At 40.9% G+C, this 18,798-nt stretch overlaps 1 protein-coding gene across 2 annotated transcripts in view; it reads left to right on the top strand.

Moving 5' to 3' along the window:
• Positions 1-15,869: 15,869 nt before the first annotated feature.
• The window catches only part of LOC142488348 (uncharacterized), a 33,493-nt gene continuing 30,564 nt past the window's right edge, over positions 15,870-18,798 (top strand). Inside the window, exon 1 of one of the 2 annotated variants that reach the window (XM_075588752.1) lies at positions 15,870-16,293. The gene's annotated coding sequence lies outside the window, so the exon portion shown is untranslated. The remainder of the gene's footprint in view (positions 16,294-18,798) is intronic. The other variant, XM_075588756.1, reaches the window with a different exon arrangement.

Below are 18,798 nucleotides of genomic sequence, written 5' to 3' on the forward strand. Positions count from 1 at the left end.
TCCTGGGGTTTCGGCCGGCTCAGAAGAAAAACGTCACTCTACGCGTTTCACCACATAGGTTTCATCAGGAGTGACGTTTCAATGCATAGGGGAGGTGTTTTATACCCTAATTTTGGGTCTCATTAATCAATAATACACCTGATACTACCTGGGCTAATAGTATACATCTGTGGTTATAATGAGCTTACAAATCGCTGTTTCTATATGGCACATATATGAAATTTTATAAATTAGCCCATATATATTGTGCAAGTCATAAATACAGATACTTTATACAATCATCATAAAATGCATTAGGTTAATTAAAATATACTCTTTAATCTGCTGTGCAAAAGTTAACAATAAAATTATATATATGTAAAAAATATATATATATAAACTGCAAATGTAAAATACACTGCATAAAAATACTTTAAAATATTAAAAACAGGTATTTACAAAGGAAGATTATCTCTAAGCTGGAGGTATATATATGGAAAGTACATAGTAATGAACATCTGGGCAAGAGGCATATTTCTAAAAAATGAAGAGATAAAATATTAGTACATTATAAAATCACAGAAAAGGTTTAACGTCAAATTCTAAATTCAAACCGGATGGGAATATAGTTTTTAATTCGAACATCCAAAAGGATTCCCTTTTAATCAATGCAATATTCCTGTTTCCTCCTCTCCAATGGGGCATAACTTGTTCGATTGCTTTAAATTTTAACCCCTTAGGGTCCGCATTATGTACCATCAAGAAGTGGTTAGGAACACTGTGTGTGGTCATTTTTCGTTTAATATTTCCTATATGTTCCAAGATGCGTGTTTTTAGGGGTCTTATTGTTTTCCCTATATACTGTAGACCACAATCACATTCAATCAAATATATAACAAAATTGGACCTACAGTTTAGATGTTGTTTTATACTATATACCTTTTCTGTAGTGTTGGATTTAAAGGTATTAGTATTCTTACAACTGTAATGGCAGGCAGTACAGAATTTGCAATCAAAGAACCCTTTCGGTGGTTCTAACCATGTAGGGTTTTTGTTTATAGCGGAACCTCTCAAGGCACTTGGTGCTACAAATTTCTTTACATTTGGTGCTTTTCTGTACACCATCTGAACTTTATTGGGCAGTGCAGTTCCTATAATGGGATCATTTTTTAATATAGACCAATGGGTATTTAATATGTCATTTATTTTGTGTGCATCCCTATTATACTGGGTAATAAAGGGTACCTTTAGCTTGTCATCCTCCCTACAATTTTCTCTGGGGATCAACATAGACTCTCTGGATATTTGTCTTGTTTTATCCAACGCTTTTTGGATAACCTTTGGTTTGTAATTCCGTTCTGCAAACTTCCTGGACAGTGTAATAGATTGTTCTTCATATACGTTATTATCGGTGCAATTTCGTTTGAGTCTACAGTATTGGCCATATGGGATGTTATTAATCCATTTGTTGAGATGGCAACTGGACTGCAGGATGTAATTATTTGCATCCACATCTTTGAAGAAATTTTTTGTTTTAATAGCATTGTTTTCTATATAAATTGTTAAGTCCAGGAAGTTTACAGTGGTTTTACTTACAGTGGAGGTAAATCTCAGATTCAGCTCGTTATTATTGAGATACAGAAGAAATGCATCTAAATCCTCCAATGTACCCTTCCACACAAAGACAATATCATCAATGAACCTTCGCCATGTGACCAGATTTGCCCCCAGACCTATCCAAGACCATATATATTGATCTTCCCACATGGCCATCAATAGATTGGCATAGCTGGGGGCAAATTTGGTCCCCATGGCGGTTCCACATAGCTGCAGGAAAAACTCATCACAAAACCAAAAGAAATTTTTTGTTAGGACAAATTCTATACATCTAATAAGAAAATCTATTTGTATCTCTGGGATTTTTCCATCTTTCTCTAGAAACATTCTAACAGCTCGGCACCCATCTCCATGTTTTATAGATGTATATAAAGCGGTTACATCGGTGGTTACCAATACATAGTTTTCCTGCCATTCTATGTTCCTAAGGGCCCTGATTATATCGCTAGTGTCTTTCAAATAGGATCTTTGTTGTTTTACAATGTCCTGCAGATAGCTGTCAATAAATTCTGACAAATTCGCAGTTAGTGACCCAATGCCAGAAATTATTGGTCTCCCGGGGGGGTGAGTAAGATTTTTATGTATCTTTGGTAGGAAGTAGAAGACCGGGAACACTGGATCCTCAACATATAGGAACTTGAATTCATGTTCCTCCAGAATCCCCAGTCCTCTCCCTTCCTCCAGTAATGACAAAAGTTCCTTTTTATACATAGTTGTAGGATTGGATTTTAGTTTCTTATATGTATGTATATTTTATCTCTTCATTTTTTAGAAATATGCCTCTTGCCCAGATGTTCATTACTATGTACTTTCCATATATATACCTCCAGCTTAGAGATAATCTTCCTTTGTAAATACCTGTTTTTAATATTTTAAAGTATTTTTATGCAGTGTATTTTACATTTGCAGTTTATATATATATATTTTTTACATATATATAATTTTATTGTTAACTTTTGCACAGCAGATTAAAGAGTATATTTTAATTAACCTAATGCATTTTATGATGATTGTATAAAGTATCTGTATTTATGACTTGCACAATATATATGGGCTAATTTATAAAATTTCATATATGTGCCATATAGAAACAGCGATTTGTAAGCTCATTATAACCACAGATGTATACTATTAGCCCAGGTAGTATCAGGTGTATTATTGATTAATGAGACCCAAAATTAGGGTATAAAACACCTCCCCTATGCATTGAAACGTCACTCCTGATGAAACCTATGTGGTGAAACGCGTAGAGTGACGTTTTTCTTCTGAGCCGGCCGAAACCCCAGGAAGTGGACGGAGCGGATGACATCACTTCCGGTTGAGTGGAACGCACCACTGGAACGCACGCCACGAGAGAGGGGCTAGGAGACATCATTCGTTCGGCTGGCGAGATCCAGAGAGATCTAAATGCTTGTTTTTAACTGATATCATGTGAGTGTAACTCCCTTTTTCTACTTACCAATTATAAATTGTACAGACGGTCTGCACTATGTCCAGTTGTATTTCTTAAGGTCCCTGGGAGTCCAGATATTTGGGTGAACACTGAGTTCTGCATCCCTTGTCTACTGAGTGAAAACTACATCCCTAAAGATACCTTTACGTGCCTTATATCCTCTCACGTTTATGAGTATTAAATATTGAGCCAAGACATCTCATTCTGATCATAATCATAACAATATTGCACTATTACGATTTATTTATCTTTATTCACATATTGCGCTTCCCGGACACTTCTTCATACTTCACATCACGAGGATTGACCGAGCAATCTCCACCGGGTTACAGCTGCATCTTCATAAACATTTGTATAAGTATCACTGTTTATATATATTTTTGCTTATATTTTTTGCACTAGTATCACTGTGTATCAACTGATAATCTAGAGCGCCACATTTTGATAAGTTTCCTTTTATATGCACTATCTCTATTATCAAGGCTGCACCTAGAATATTCAGGAATATTCTCTACACCTAATCAGTAGATTAGATGGCGAGTTCAAATATTTTTCAAAATAGAACCAATAGACATCTGAATTTAGACACTTATTTTAGGGATGCTAATTTGTCATTTAAAGAGGACCAAGAGCAGATTAATGCCACCTGCATTAAATTAGAACGCACGATGATTAAAGACACAAAAAAGTGGATAGATTTACTGTTCCTTAAAAAATATGTGGAATACAAAATTATCCCTAGAGGACTGAGGGTCCAAAAAAATCCGTCAATGGACTTAAGTGATGAGGATTTCCTAACAAAATGGAATAGTGCACAAGATGAGTGTTCTTTTAACTTAATAAAAATTATTATGTCACAACAAGAAAAACACTTAAAAAAATTGGATAAGGAAATAGAAGACCTGCTTTTAGAACTAGGATCTCTAGAAAATATTAAGGATTATAATGAGCGAGATCAAAAAATTCAAAAAAATATTGACAATTATAAGAAGGAAGTTATTGAAATTAAACTACAAAAATTCAGAAGGGATCAGGACGATTATGCTAAGGGAATTGAAAGAACCTGGAACAAAGGTTCAAAAAATGGCAAAAAAACACCATCCAGTCCTGACCCCCCTGGAGATAAAAAATCTATCACAACTTCCACTATGGATACCTCATATAGAGGGAGATTCATAGAATATTATCCTAAAAATCATGCTGGTTTTTTACCACAGGTAATAGTTAAGAAAACCGAGATCAAACATCCACCTACTGGAGGAAAATCCAAAGAAAAAACTAAACATCTAGAGATCAGGGACATTATGGAGTCCTTTGGAAAGGAAAAATTGAAATTGGGTCAAGCAGTTGAGTCACCCTCTCCCTCTTTTTTGGCACAAGGGGGGTGTATGAGTTCATGGGAAACCAGGAACCCATTCCACCCCCTGACAGCACCAAATCCAGGTGTCGTCCAAAGAAACAAAAGACGCATGTCAGAGGGAGACGAGGGGGGAGACTACGGAAAGGCAAGAAAAATACAGTAAATTCAAGAAACATTTTTAACTTAAGCAAAAAAATTTTAACAGATTGTGAGAATAAAGTGATAAGCAAGGGACTTACTTTTGCTCCCTCTATTGGACCGAATAAATTTGGTCTTTATGTAGATACACAAAAATTTCTACGATCACTAACATTGAAAAGATTTTTTATGAGTAAGGACGCAGAAACTAGGAATTGGGAAAATAAAAATCAAATAATCCCCGATCCAGGCGTCCCAAACTTCACCCATTCTAAATTTAAACCTCAATCACAAATTTTCCCCAAATTCGCAAAGGGAAACCATCTTGAGGTATTTTTTCAACTAGTAACAAAAGATTTGGAAAATTTGTGTAATAACAAAGGCAGGCAGAATAATAACCTAACAAGGGAAGAAAGAATAGCTTTAGAAGAACTCTCAGCTGATAAAACAATTGTGATTAAACCAGCGGACAAAGGGGGTGGTGTTGTCATCATGGATCACGAGTATTACATGTTAGAATCCAATAAAATACTGGGTGACATAGTTACATATAAGAAACTAAAATCCAATCCTACAACTATGTATAAAAAGGAACTTTTGTCATTACTGGAGGAAGGGAGAGGACTGGGGATTCTGGAGGAACATGAATTCAAGTTCCTATATGTTGAGGATCCAGTGTTCCCGGTCTTCTACTTCCTACCAAAGATACATAAAAATCTTACTCACCCCCCCGGGAGACCAATAATTTCTGGCATTGGGTCACTAACTGCGAATTTGTCAGAATTTATTGACAGCTATCTGCAGGACATTGTAAAACAACAAAGATCCTATTTGAAAGACACTAGCGATATAATCAGGGCCCTTAGGAACATAGAATGGCAGGAAAACTATGTATTGGTAACCACCGATGTAACCGCTTTATATACATCTATAAAACATGGAGATGGGTGCCGAGCTGTTAGAATGTTTCTAGAGAAAGATGGAAAAATCCCAGAGATACAAATAGATTTTCTTATTAGATGTATAGAATTTGTCCTAACAAAAAAATTCTTTTGGTTTTGTGATGAGTTTTTCCTGCAGCTATGTGGAACCGCCATGGGGACCAAATTTGCCCCCAGCTATGCCAATCTATTGATGGCCATGTGGGAAGATCAATATATATGGTCTTGGATAGGTCTGGGGGCAAATCTGGTCACATGGCGAAGGTTCATTGATGATATTGTCTTTGTGTGGAAGGGTACATTGGAGGATTTAGATGCATTTCTTCTGTATCTCAATAATAACGAGCTGAATCTGAGATTTACCTCCACTGTAAGTAAAACCACTGTAAACTTCCTGGACTTAACAATTTATATAGAAAACAATGCTATTAAAACAAAAAATTTCTTCAAAGATGTGGATGCAAATAATTACATCCTGCAGTCCAGTTGCCATCTCAACAAATGGATTAATAACATCCCATATGGCCAATACTGTAGACTCAAACGAAATTGCACCGATAATAACGTATATGAAGAACAATCTATTACACTGTCCAGGAAGTTTGCAGAACGGAATTACAAACCAAAGGTTATCCAAAAAGCGTTGGATAAAACAAGACAAATATCCAGAGAGTCTATGTTGATCCCCAGAGAAAATTGTAGGGAGGATGACAAGCTAAAGGTACCCTTTATTACCCAGTATAATAGGGATGCACACAAAATAAATGACATATTAAATACCCATTGGTCTATATTAAAAAATGATCCCATTATAGGAACTGCACTGCCCAATAAAGTTCAGATGGTGTACAGAAAAGCACCAAATGTAAAGAAATTTGTAGCACCAAGTGCCTTGAGAGGTTCCGCTATAAACAAAAACCCTACATGGTTAGAACCACCGAAAGGGTTCTTTGATTGCAAATTCTGTACTGCCTGCCATTACAGTTGTAAGAATACTAATACCTTTAAATCCAACACTACAGAAAAGGTATATAGTATAAAACAACATCTAAACTGTAGGTCCAATTTTGTTATATATTTGATTGAATGTGATTGTGGTCTACAGTATATAGGGAAAACAATAAGACCCCTAAAAACACGCATCTTGGAACATATAGGAAATATTAAACGAAAAATGACCACACACAGTGTTCCTAACCACTTCTTGATGGTACATAATGCGGACCCTAAGGGGTTAAAATTTAAAGCAATCGAACAAGTTATGCCCCATTGGAGAGGAGGAAACAGGAATATTGCATTGATTAAAAGGGAATCCTTTTGGATGTTCGAATTAAAAACTATATTCCCATCCGGTTTGAATTTAGAATTTGACGTTAAACCTTTTCTGTGATTTTATAATGTACTAATATTTTATCTCTTCATTTTTTAGAAATATGCCTCTTGCCCAGATGTTCATTACTATGTACTTTCCATATATATACCTCCAGCTTAGAGATAATCTTCCTTTGTAAATACCTGTTTTTAATATTTTAAAGTATTTTTATGCAGTGTATTTTACATTTGCAGTTTATATATATATATTTTTTACATATATATAATTTTATTGTTAACTTTTGCACAGCAGATTAAAGAGTATATTTTAATTAACCTAATGCATTTTATGATGATTGTATAAAGTATCTGTATTTATGACTTGCACAATATATATGGGCTAATTTATAAAATTTCATATATGTGCCATATAGAAACAGCGATTTGTAAGCTCATTATAACCACAGATGTATACTATTAGCCCAGGTAGTATCAGGTGTATTATTGATTAATGAGACCCAAAATTAGGGTATAAAACACCTCCCCTATGCATTGAAACGTCACTCCTGATGAAACCTATGTGGTGAAACGCGTAGAGTGACGTTTTTCTTCTGAGCCGGCCGAAACCCCAGGAAGTGGACGGAGCGGATGACATCACTTCCGGTTGAGTGGAACGCACCACTGGAACGCACGCCACGAGAGAGGGGCTAGGAGACATCATTCGTTCGGCTGGCGAGATCCAGAGAGATCTAAATGCTTGTTTTTAACTGATATCATGTGAGTGTAACTCCCTTTTTCTACTTACCAATTATAAATTGTACAGACGGTCTGCACTATGTCCAGTTGTATTTCTTAAGGTCCCTGGGAGTCCAGATATTTGGGTGAACACTGAGTTCTGCATCCCTTGTCTACTGAGTGAAAACTACATCCCTAAAGATACCTTTACGTGCCTTATATCCTCTCACGTTTGTGAGTATTAAATATTGAGCCAAGACATCTCATTCTGATCATAATCATAACAATATTGCACTATTACGATTTATTTATCTTTATTCACATATTGCGCTTCCCGGACACTTCTTCATACTTCACATCACGAGGATTGACCGAGCAATCTCCACCGGGTTACAGCTGCATCTTCATAAACATTTGTATAAGTATCACTGTTTATATATATTTTTGCTTATATTTTTTGCACTAGTATCACTGTGTATCAACTGATAATCTAGAGCGCCACATTTTGATAAGTTTCCTTTTATATTGTCAGTGTTTAAAAACAGTTTGTTTTGGGAAATCCAGTTTTCGAGTCTGAAAAAGTCAGACTGAAGTACGTGTTCAAGGTCGAAGAGGCTATGGCTGTGTGCATATAAGATTGTGTCATCTGCATACATGTGTATTGAAGCTCCCTTACAAGCTGTGGGAAGATCATTGATGAACACTGAGAAGAGTAGGGGCCCCAGAACAGAGCCTTGCGGGACGCCACTGGTGATATCCAGGGGGTTGGAGTTAGAGCCTGAGATGGACACATGTTGGGATCTACCTGATACTGTAGGTACTGTAGGACTGAAACCAGTTTAAAGCATGCTTCCCTATTCCAGAGCTCTGGAGTTTGTTAAGCAGGATAGCATGATCAACAATATCAAAAGCCTTTGCAAAATCTAGGAATATTGCACCAGTGAGTTGACCCCGTTCCATTCCACACTGGATTTCATTGCAAACTTTTAGCAGGGTAGTTACAGTAGAGTGTTTGGGGCTGAAACCAGATTGGAATTGGCTAGGGAAATTTGTCTTGGTATAGTTGGGAGTGGACACATTTTTCCATGACTTTGGATAGGATTGGGAGAAGGGAGATTGGCCTGTAGTTTGAGACAGTGTTTTTGTCCCCACTTTTGAAGATTGGGACAACTCTAGCAGATTTGCAAGTTTTAGGGATATGGCCTGCAGACAGGATAGAGTTGACTATGGAAGCAATTGGTTTGGCAATGGCTGGGGCACCAAGTCTTAGGAACGTAGATTGTAGTAAGTCAGGTCCCCATTGGCTGCTTAGTTTTAATTTGAGGAGCGCTTGTGATATCTCCTGTTCGGATACTGGGCCAAATTGAAAATTGTGGGCAGTGTTGGGAGGGGGTGGGGCTATATGGTGTGACAAACGGCTTACTCCGGGGCTCCGCCGTCTGTCCGGGACTGTTAGAACACGGTCTTTTAGGGTAGGTTAAATGATGAGACGTCACGTACTGTTCCTTTAAACAGGCTATGCCTGGTTTATTCAGTCCCAGGCACTGAGACTGCCACAGTTTAAACAGAAAACAAAGCCAAACAAAAAGCTGCTCGTCTGAGCGATAACTTAAACTTAGATGTCCCTGACTCAGAGTTGGAAGTGGCTTGTCCACTTCCACCAACAAAATAAGTACCTTTGCAGTCTTTAGACAAACTAACAGAATGAATGAAGCGATTTGGGAAAGAGGCTTTCTCACCCCTCTGCAGTTCAGCAGCCTTCCAGGCTCTTGGGCGGGGCCCAGAGGAAACAGGAAACAGGTCTTATATACCTGAACTCTAATCAGCATGACAGGTGACAGAAAACAGGCAGCAGACAAACTGTGGAATGGAGTGCCTGTACCATGAGGCTGCCCTGTTCAGCTTAGACAGGACAGAAACTGTTCAGTATCCTGGGAGCCCTGTATATGGAGTTTATTACCAACCCCTGGTTTCTGTCACATATCCTCCCCCCCAGCTCAGACCTCGAGGGGTGAGCGACCATGGATATTAGGGAGTGCATCCTTGACAACCCGTCGGCATTGCCATGTTTGTGCCCCGACCTGTGTTCCACAGAAAATTTAAAGGGCTGTAGGCTTAGGAACCACCTGGTCACCCTAGCGTTCTTCTCCCTATTTTGACACATCCAGGTAAGGGGTGCATGATCTGTGACCAATCGGAACTTTCTCCCCAACAGATAATACTTGAGTGTCTCTACAGCCCACTTTATTGCGAGACACTCTTTCTCGACTATGGAGTAATTTTTCTCCTGGGGATTTAGTTTCCTACTTAAATAAAGGATGGGGTGCTCCTCCCCTTGAGACTCCTGGGAGAGTACCGCCCCCAGCCCTACCTCAGATGCGTCGGTTTGGACTACGAACTCTTTGGAGAAGTCAGGTGTGACCAACACTGGTTGGGCACAGAGAGCTTCTTTCAGGCTTCTAAAGGCCTGTTCGGCTTCGGGGGACCACTTTACCATTAGCGGTCCTCTTGCTTTTGTGAGGTCGGTTAGTGGGGTTGCCTTAGTTGCAAAATTGGGAATAAACCTCCTATAGTAGCCAATTAACCCCAAAAAGGTCCTTACTTGTTTTTTTGTGACTGGCCTTGGCCAATTTTGTATCGCCTCTACTTTGAGTGTTTGTGGTTTGAGTAACCCTCTACCAATAGAATACCCCAGATACTTGGCCTCCTCCAGACCAATAGTGCATTTAGCGGGGTTAGCAGTTAGTCCAGCAGACCGAACTGCGTCGAGCACAGCTTGGACCTTTGGAAGGTGGGACTGCCAATCTTCACTATGGATTACCACATCATCCAGGTAGGCGGCAGCGTACCGAACATGTGGTTTTAAAATTTTATCCATCATTCTTTGGAATGTGGCGGGAGCTCCATGTAAGCCAAAAGGCAGCACCTTATATTGAAAGAGGCCGTCTGGGGTTGAGAAGGCTGTTTTTTCTTTTGCCCTTTCTGTGAGGGGAACCTGCCAGTACCCTTTTGTTAGGTCTAGGGTTGTGAGATATCGGGCTTTGCCCAGTCTCTCTACAAGTTCATCCACCCTGGGCATAGGATAAGTATCAAATTTTGACACCGCGTTTAGTTTCCGGTAGTCATTACAAAACCTTGTTGTACCGTCTGGCTTTGGGACTAAAACTATAGGGCTGTTCCACCCACTTTGGGATTCCTCAATTACGCCTAGTTTTAGCATTTTTTTAACCTCTAAACTTATAGCCTCTCTCTTGGCCTCTGGGATTCGGTACGGTTTAAGGTTAACTCGGACCCCCGGTTCAGAGACTATGTCATGTTTAATTACGTTAGTTTTACCTGGCTGTGTAGAGAAGATTTCTTTGTTCCTTCTCACTAAACTCTGGACCTCTCGTTTCTGATGCACGGACAGTGTTTCAGCTATGCTAACCTCTGGGTCAGTTTCTTGATTCTCTGACGGACCTGGGGGTACTAGGGTTAACAAGACCTCTCTATCTTTCCAGGGCTTGAGTAGGTTTATATGGTAAATTTGCTCAGGTTTCCTCCTACCTGGCTGCCTTACCCTATAATTTACTTCTCCCACTCTTTCCAAGACCTCATATGGCCCATGCCATTTAGCAAGGAATTTACTCTCCACGGTGGGAACCAGAACTAGTACCCTATCACCTGGAAAAAAAATTCTGACCCTAGCACCCTTATTATACGTATTCCTTTGTGCTTCTTGAGCTTTCTCCATGTGTTCCCTCACTATGGGTAGGACTGCAGCAATGCGGTCCTGCATTTGGGCAACATGCTCTATTACACTTCTGTAAGGGGTAACCTCGTGTTCCCAAGTTTCTTTGGCTATATCCAGTAAGCCCCTTGGATGTCGGCCATACAATAGTTCAAACGGGGAGAAGCCTGTGGATGACTGGGGAACTTCCCTAATGGCAAATAACAGGTATGGTAACAAACAGTCCCAGTTTTTCCCATCCTTATCGACCGCCCGGCGTAACATGCTCTTTAAGGTTTTATTGAACCTTTCCACTAAACCATCTGTTTGTGGATGATAGACTGAGGTTCTGAGATGCTTGATTTTTAGGAGTTTACATAGCTCTTTTGTTACTTGGGACATAAATGGTGTTCCCTGGTCAGATAAGATCTCTTTAGGAATTCCGACCCGGGAAAACAGAAGTACTAACTCTTTTGCTATGTTTTTAGCAGAGGTGCTACGTAGGGGAACTGCCTCCGGATATCGGGTAGCATAATCTAATATTACCAATATATGCTGATGTCCCCTAGCAGACTTTATTAGGGGTCCTACTAGATCCATAGCAATCCGGTCAAATGGTACCTCTATTATGGGAAGGGGTACCAATGGGCTGCGGTATGCTTTGAACGGGGCGGTGATCTGACATTCTGGGCATGAGGAACAATAGTTTGTAATTTCTGCCAGAACCCCAGGCCAATAAAAGCTTCGGAGAACCTTTTCTTTTGTCTTTTCCACCCCTAGGTGTCCCCCCAATGGATGACTATGTGCGAGGTGTAATACTACGTTACGGAATGTCCGTGGTACCAACAATTGTTTAGTTGTAACTGATTTTCTTTTATCAACCCGATATACTAGGTCGTTCTCTACCTCGAAGTAGGGGTAAGCAAGTGACCTATCTGGTTGGCCATGAGTACTATTCTGGTCCCGTATATTTCCCCTTGCTACCGCTAATGTGGGGTCCTCCCACTGGGCCTTCTTAAAACTCCCAGGACTGACCTCTAGGTCAGCGAGGGTCTTATCCTGTACTGGGGTGGTAAGTGCCTGATCAACATCTTGATTTGGGGTATTCCCTACCAAAGTAGTGATGGGGAAGGGAATTTCACAGCACTCCTCCTTTTCCCCTTTCTTATTTGGGCCCTCGTCAACCTCCATTTCTGAAAAAGGGAAAGGATTTGTTTCTTCTAACACTTCGTTATGGTCTGCTATTGAACTCTGGGCGCTATTCTGAGCTGGGGACCACATTTTTAGAAAATGGGGAAAGTCGGTCCCTATTAACACATCATGTGCCAGTTTGGGTACAACACCCACCTTGAAATCTAAAGAACCAAATTCTGTTTCAAAAAAAACATCAACAGTGGAATATTCATGATTATCCCCATGTATACAACAAATTGCCACTCTTTGTGAACTGTTTACCTGTTTCTTCTTAATGGGCAATAGGTATTCGGACACTAGTGTGACCATACTCCCAGAGTCAAGAAGTGCCCGAACCCTCTTACCATTAACCTTTACAAATGCCCACAGATGGTTATTCAAGGGGTCCTCTGGGCTAGGGCCCATACATTGGGACAACAGCGAATAAGGTTCCACGCTGTTGCATTGCATGGGCTCATCATTTAGTGGGCAGATTTTTGCTGTGTGGCCCCTCTCATGACAATTTACACATTTAGGTACATAGTCTGTGTCCCACTTAGAGCCTTTTCCCGGCTCCCCATGTTGGCTATTGCCCTTAGTGTGCGAACCACTGTTGCTGGTGCTGCGTGAAGGTGGTCGCCGCTCTTCAGCTCCCCTTAACCCCGGTACCCTTTTACCGTCTCTGGAAGAGTCCTGGAACCTCGGGTAGTGGGGTTGCTCCACGACTGTGGGTTGCGGGTGCTCTCCTGCTGCATTGTACCTTTCTACGAGGGCCACAAGCTCATCCGCATTGTGGGGGTCACTCCGACTGACCCAATGGCGTAAGGCAGAGGGAAGTTTCCTCAAGAACTGGTCCATGACCAACCGTTCCACGATGTGGCTTGCTGAGTTGATCTCGGGTTGTAGCCACTTCCGGGCGAGGTGGATGAGGTCATACATCTGGCTTCGGGTGGCTTTATCCATCGTGAAGGACCATGCGTGAAACCTTTGGGCGCGAACAGCCGTGGTTACGCCGAGGCGGGCGAGGATCTCGAACTTCAATTTTGCATAGACGTTAGCTTCGGCTGGCTCTAGATCAAAGTAAGCCTTCTGGGGTTCGCCGCTTAGGAAGGGTGCGATTAGACCAGCCCACTCAGCTTCTGGCCATCCCTCTCTCTGTGCCGTGCGTTCAAACGTGAGAAGATAGGCTTCCACATCATCCGAGGGTCCCATCTTCTGAAGGTAGTGGCTTGCCCTGGTCATTTTCGGAACTGGGGCTGCCGCTGCCAGTGGAAGGTTACTGATAGTCTCCCTCAGGATCTCGAGTTCCTGCTGTAAGCCCTGAGCGAACCGCTGTTGCTCCTCTTTCAGCAAGCGGTTTGTCTCTTGCTGGTTTGCATTCGCCTGTTGCAGGGCTTCATTCGCGTCTCTCTGGACAGCGACATTGCGTACCAGCGCACTCACCACGTCTTCCATCTTGTTTGGAGAGAGAGAAAAAAAAAACCTTTTTTTTTTTTTTTTTTTCTTTAAAGTTCTTTAACCCCCAGACCTTTTAGTGTTCTGCCCGCATTCTCCTACCATATGTGACAAACGGCTTACTCCGGGGCTCCGCCGTCTGTCCGGGACTGTTAGAACACGGTCTTTTAGGGTAGGTTAAATGATGAGACGTCACGTACTGTTCCTTTAAACAGGCTATGCCTGGTTTATTCAGTCCCAGGCACTGAGACTGCCACAGTTTAAACAGAAAACAAAGCCAAACAAAAAGCTGCTCGTCTGAGCGATAACTTAAACTTAGATGTCCCTGACTCAGAGTTGGAAGTGGCTTGTCCACTTCCACCAACAAAATAAGTACCTTTGCAGTCTTTAGACAAACTAACAGAATGAATGAAGCGATTTGGGAAAGAGGCTTTCTCACCCCTCTGCAGTTCAGCAGCCTTCCAGGCTCTTGGGCGGGGCCCAGAGGAAACAGGAAACAGGTCTTATATACCTGAACTCTAATCAGCATGACAGGTGACAGAAAACAGGCAGCAGACAAACTGTGGAATGGAGTGCCTGTACCATGAGGCTGCCCTGTTCAGCTTAGACAGGACAGAAACTGTTCAGTATCCTGGGAGCCCTGTATATGGAGTTTATTACCAACCCCTGGTTTCTGTCACAATGGGTACTCTCAGGATGAGATTCAGATTTGTGGTTTGGGTTGCGTTTCGCTAATAAGTTAGTAGCACATCCCACAAGTAGTCATTGAATGCATTTGGAATGTCGGTGGGATTTGTCAGAGTAATATCCCCCTTAGTGATATTACTTGGCTGTTGATGGTTAGAAGGCTGGAATATGTTGTTGATAACCTTCCAGAAGTTAGCTGGGTTTGATGTATTCTGGAGGAGATTGTCAGAGTAATATTGTGCTTTTGCGTGCCTTGTTTGCCTTGTGCACGTGTTCCACAGGCATCTGTAGTGATTGAGATCCTTGGTAGTGCCAGTTACATTGTGGCTTTTCCACAAGGCATCGCTGAACTGGTAGAGTGCTATAAGGTCAGGTGTTACCCATGGAAGGTGGGCCCCCCGTACCCTTATTCTGCGTAGTGGAGCATGGGTATCACAGAGTTTTAAGAATTCGGATTGGAAATAGTTAAGCGCAGAATCAGGGTCGGGAATTAAATCGATTCTGTGCCAAGGGCAGTTGGTTTAGGTCAGCCAGAAACTGTTATGGGTTAAAGTTTCTAAATGTTCTAGTGAGGAGAACTTTAGGGCTTGATTGGGGCGGTTTAATTTTCCTTACACAGTACACTATTGCATGGTCACTGAAAATGTCAGGAAGGATGCCAGAGGATTGGATTCTGCTGGGGTTTGAGGAGAGAATCCAGTCAAGCAAGGAATGGCTGTGAGATTTCAGGTTTGTCCGTGTGGGTTGGGAAATGAGTTGCGTTAGGTTAATCGATTTGATTTGTATATGGATTTTGTGGTTTTTAGGGTCAAGCCAATTGAAATTAAAATCCCCAAGAACTAGCAGCTCACTCTTCTCATTCAGAAAGGAAATGGAGCCAAGAAACTGGGTGATATCACATAGGGGTTCCCCAAGATTTTTCAAAAAACTTCAAGGGTTCCTCCAAACAAAAAAGTTTGGGAATCACTGACATAATGTATCGGCTCCTGTCTGTTTAAATGCAAATTGTGTCTGCACAGAACAAGCAGGGAGGTGTGAGCACAGGCAGAAGATAATGGCAAGCAGAGGGGGGGGGGGAGGACACAGCTTGAAGAGGGGTGGGACACAGCAAGCAGAGGGAGGGGAGGACACACCTAGCAGAGGGAGGAGGGGACCCAGCTAGCAGAGGGAGGGGAGGACACAGCTAGCAGATGGATGGGAGGACACAGGAGGGAGGGGAAAACACAGCTAGGAGGGAGGGGAGGACACAGGAGGGAGGGGAGGACACAGCTAGCAGGGGGAGGGGACACAGGAGGGAGGGGAGGGGACACAGGAGGGAGGAGGGGACACAGCTAGCAGGGGGAGATGTGAGCACAGAGATCACAGCTAGCAGGGAATAACTGGTCTGCCCTCCGGTTTGGAAGTGAGATCCCAGTAAATATGAGACGTCCCCTCCCCAGGTACAGACAGGGCTGTGTTATCATGCAGGAGAAATGAGCAGCTGCTGAGGGGCTGATAAAGGAGGGGCACAGGATAAACGGGGCAGTAACCCCCATAAGGGTAGTGGGACTGTCCTCTTCTCCTGCACAATAGGAAGCTTCAGACATTCATTAGCTGCTCACATCCCGGCCTCCTGAGACCTGCAGTCTGGGCAAATAGCCACTAATGTACTGGGCAGCAGGGGACTGGGACCAGTGAGGGAGGAATACAGGGAGTAATCACAGGCCGGCAGGACTCCCTCACAAGCAGCAGCAAGGTAATCATGAGATAATAGTAATATATCTGCTTATCCCTATATATATTATATATATAATATATATATTGCAGAATAAATGAGTTCTTCAGTATTAGGTGATACCTTTTTTATTGGACAAACAATTTATATCATAGGACATAAATTGTTAGTCCAATAAAAAAGGTATCACCTAATACTGAAGAACTCATTTATTCTGCACTATCGCAACTGAACTAACATGGCTATTTTCTGCTTTATATATATATATATATATATATATATATATATATATATATATATATATATATATATATATATATATATATATTTGCATGTCATTTCCCAGAATCCCTTGCTGCAGTGGAAGTACTGTGCTAGGTGATAATGGTGAAAGGCAGGGTTGCAGACCTGTCTAAGACGTGTGTGTGTGTGTGTGTGTGTGTGTGTGTGTGTGTGTGTGTGTGTGTGTGTGTGTGTGTGTATATGGGGGGGTTAAAAATGGAGCGGGGTTTTTTTGTTTGTTTGTTTTTAAACGGAGGTGTGTATAAAATAAAAAATGAATAGACGATACCGTTCTGTGGCTAACGAAATGCTTTTATGTGCGAGTTTTTAAGATTCACTGATCTCTTCTTCCGGCGGTGTAAATATACTGTATACATAGGTGTTAAAAATGGAGCTTAGAGGGGAGGAGGGGGGTTGGTAAAAAATATATATACAGGCATACCCCGCATTAACGTACGCAATGGGACCGGAGCATGTACTGTATGTAAAGTGAAAATGTACTTAAAGTGAAGCACTACCTTTTCCCCACTTTTGATGCATGTACTGTACTGCAATCGTCATATACGTGCATAACTGATGTAAATAACGCATGTGTAACAGGCTCTATAGCCTCCCCGCTTGTGCACAGCTTCGGTACAAGTAGGGAGACAGTATTGCTGTTCAGGAATTGCTGACTGGCGCATGCGCGAGCTGCCGTTTGCCTATTGAGCGAGATGTACTTACTCGCGAGTGTACTTAAAGTGAGTGTCCTTAAGGTTGGCCCCGAGCTGTCCACTCAGATCTAATAGTCGATTCCAAACAAATACAAATAAAAAAGTCACGAAAGGGTATTATACATGTAATACATGCACCGCATGTAGATTCAGCTCCAAACAAACCATTTTCACATCTACTCAAACTTCTAAACAATATATCATACAACAACACATTACATGTAATAGCACAAATATTATTTATCTCCTTGAATGTCCTTGCGGTCTGCAGTATGTGGGTATGACCACTAGACCGATCAAACGTCGGTTCTATGAACATATTTATAACATTAAAAAAGGCCTGGATACACATAGCGTGTCGAGCCATTTCCTCCAAGTGCATGACAAAAACCCCAAAGGTTTAAAATGTGTAGCGATAGAGGCAGTCACGACAAATTGGCGCGGTGGGAATAAGGCAGGGGCACTAGGTAAAAGAGAATCCTTTTGGATTTATGAACTGAAAACACTCACCCCTTTCGGGCTCAATATTGAATTTGACCTGAAACCTTTCCTTCTGGACAGATAAAGTATCCATCTAAATAATAGATTATTCTATCTTAATTACACAGGGCTCTGGTACAGCACACTACTAAATTTATTGAGTATCACAGGAGAACCACTCTATATATATATCTTATAAATATCGCATATAAGTTATATATGTAATAGGTTATTTGATTAATTTCTACTTAAAATCAATATTGTAGTAGTCACATATATTTCACTGATCATAGCATACATAATTATATGCATTTTAATTAACTCACATAATTACTCGGTCACCACTGCACAATTGTTTTTTATATTATATAAAATAATTTTCACAATTGACATATTTTATTAAGCTTATAATACTTCACATATATCAAATATACACATATCTCATTCACTTCCACTTTCATACAATATTATCACATCCTATCACCCAATGTATGGGAACATATATTTTTATACCTACACAGCACCATCACATCCTTCACCCATTATAAGGGTATATATATATATATAATTTTCATATTGTTTTTTGTTTCATTAAATATATAATCTATTGTTTAGGTTAGTATGAATTCTGCTCAACATACTTCTTATATAGGGCTCACAACTGTTGTTTGATAATATCAATAATGATTCAGATTAGGCTATATATTTCTCATGTTCCATTGTCATTATTTTAGACAGTGTAAATATATTATTATTATTTAATATGTATCACTTGTCATTTTATGTTTTATGTTTGTTTTTGTATATATGTTCTTGTTCGAGACGCTGATAGTCCCAAAGTACACATCTGCGCATGAGCAAGTCTATTCTGATGTACTGCACCTTTAATCCGGGACTATATATATCGGGACATACAGGGACTACTTTTTTATACTACGTTTACCCCTGAGGAAGAAAGCTAGACTTTCGAAACGCGTAGGGTGTTTCTAAGAGGTCCTCCAGACTCGGTGGTGAATCCAGTCCCCCTTGAAACCTGCTAGCAGATGCCCGT

This window comes from Ascaphus truei, chromosome 2, assembly GCF_040206685.1.
Source record: "Ascaphus truei isolate aAscTru1 chromosome 2, aAscTru1.hap1, whole genome shotgun sequence".
NCBI lineage: Eukaryota > Metazoa > Chordata > Amphibia > Anura > Ascaphidae > Ascaphus > Ascaphus truei.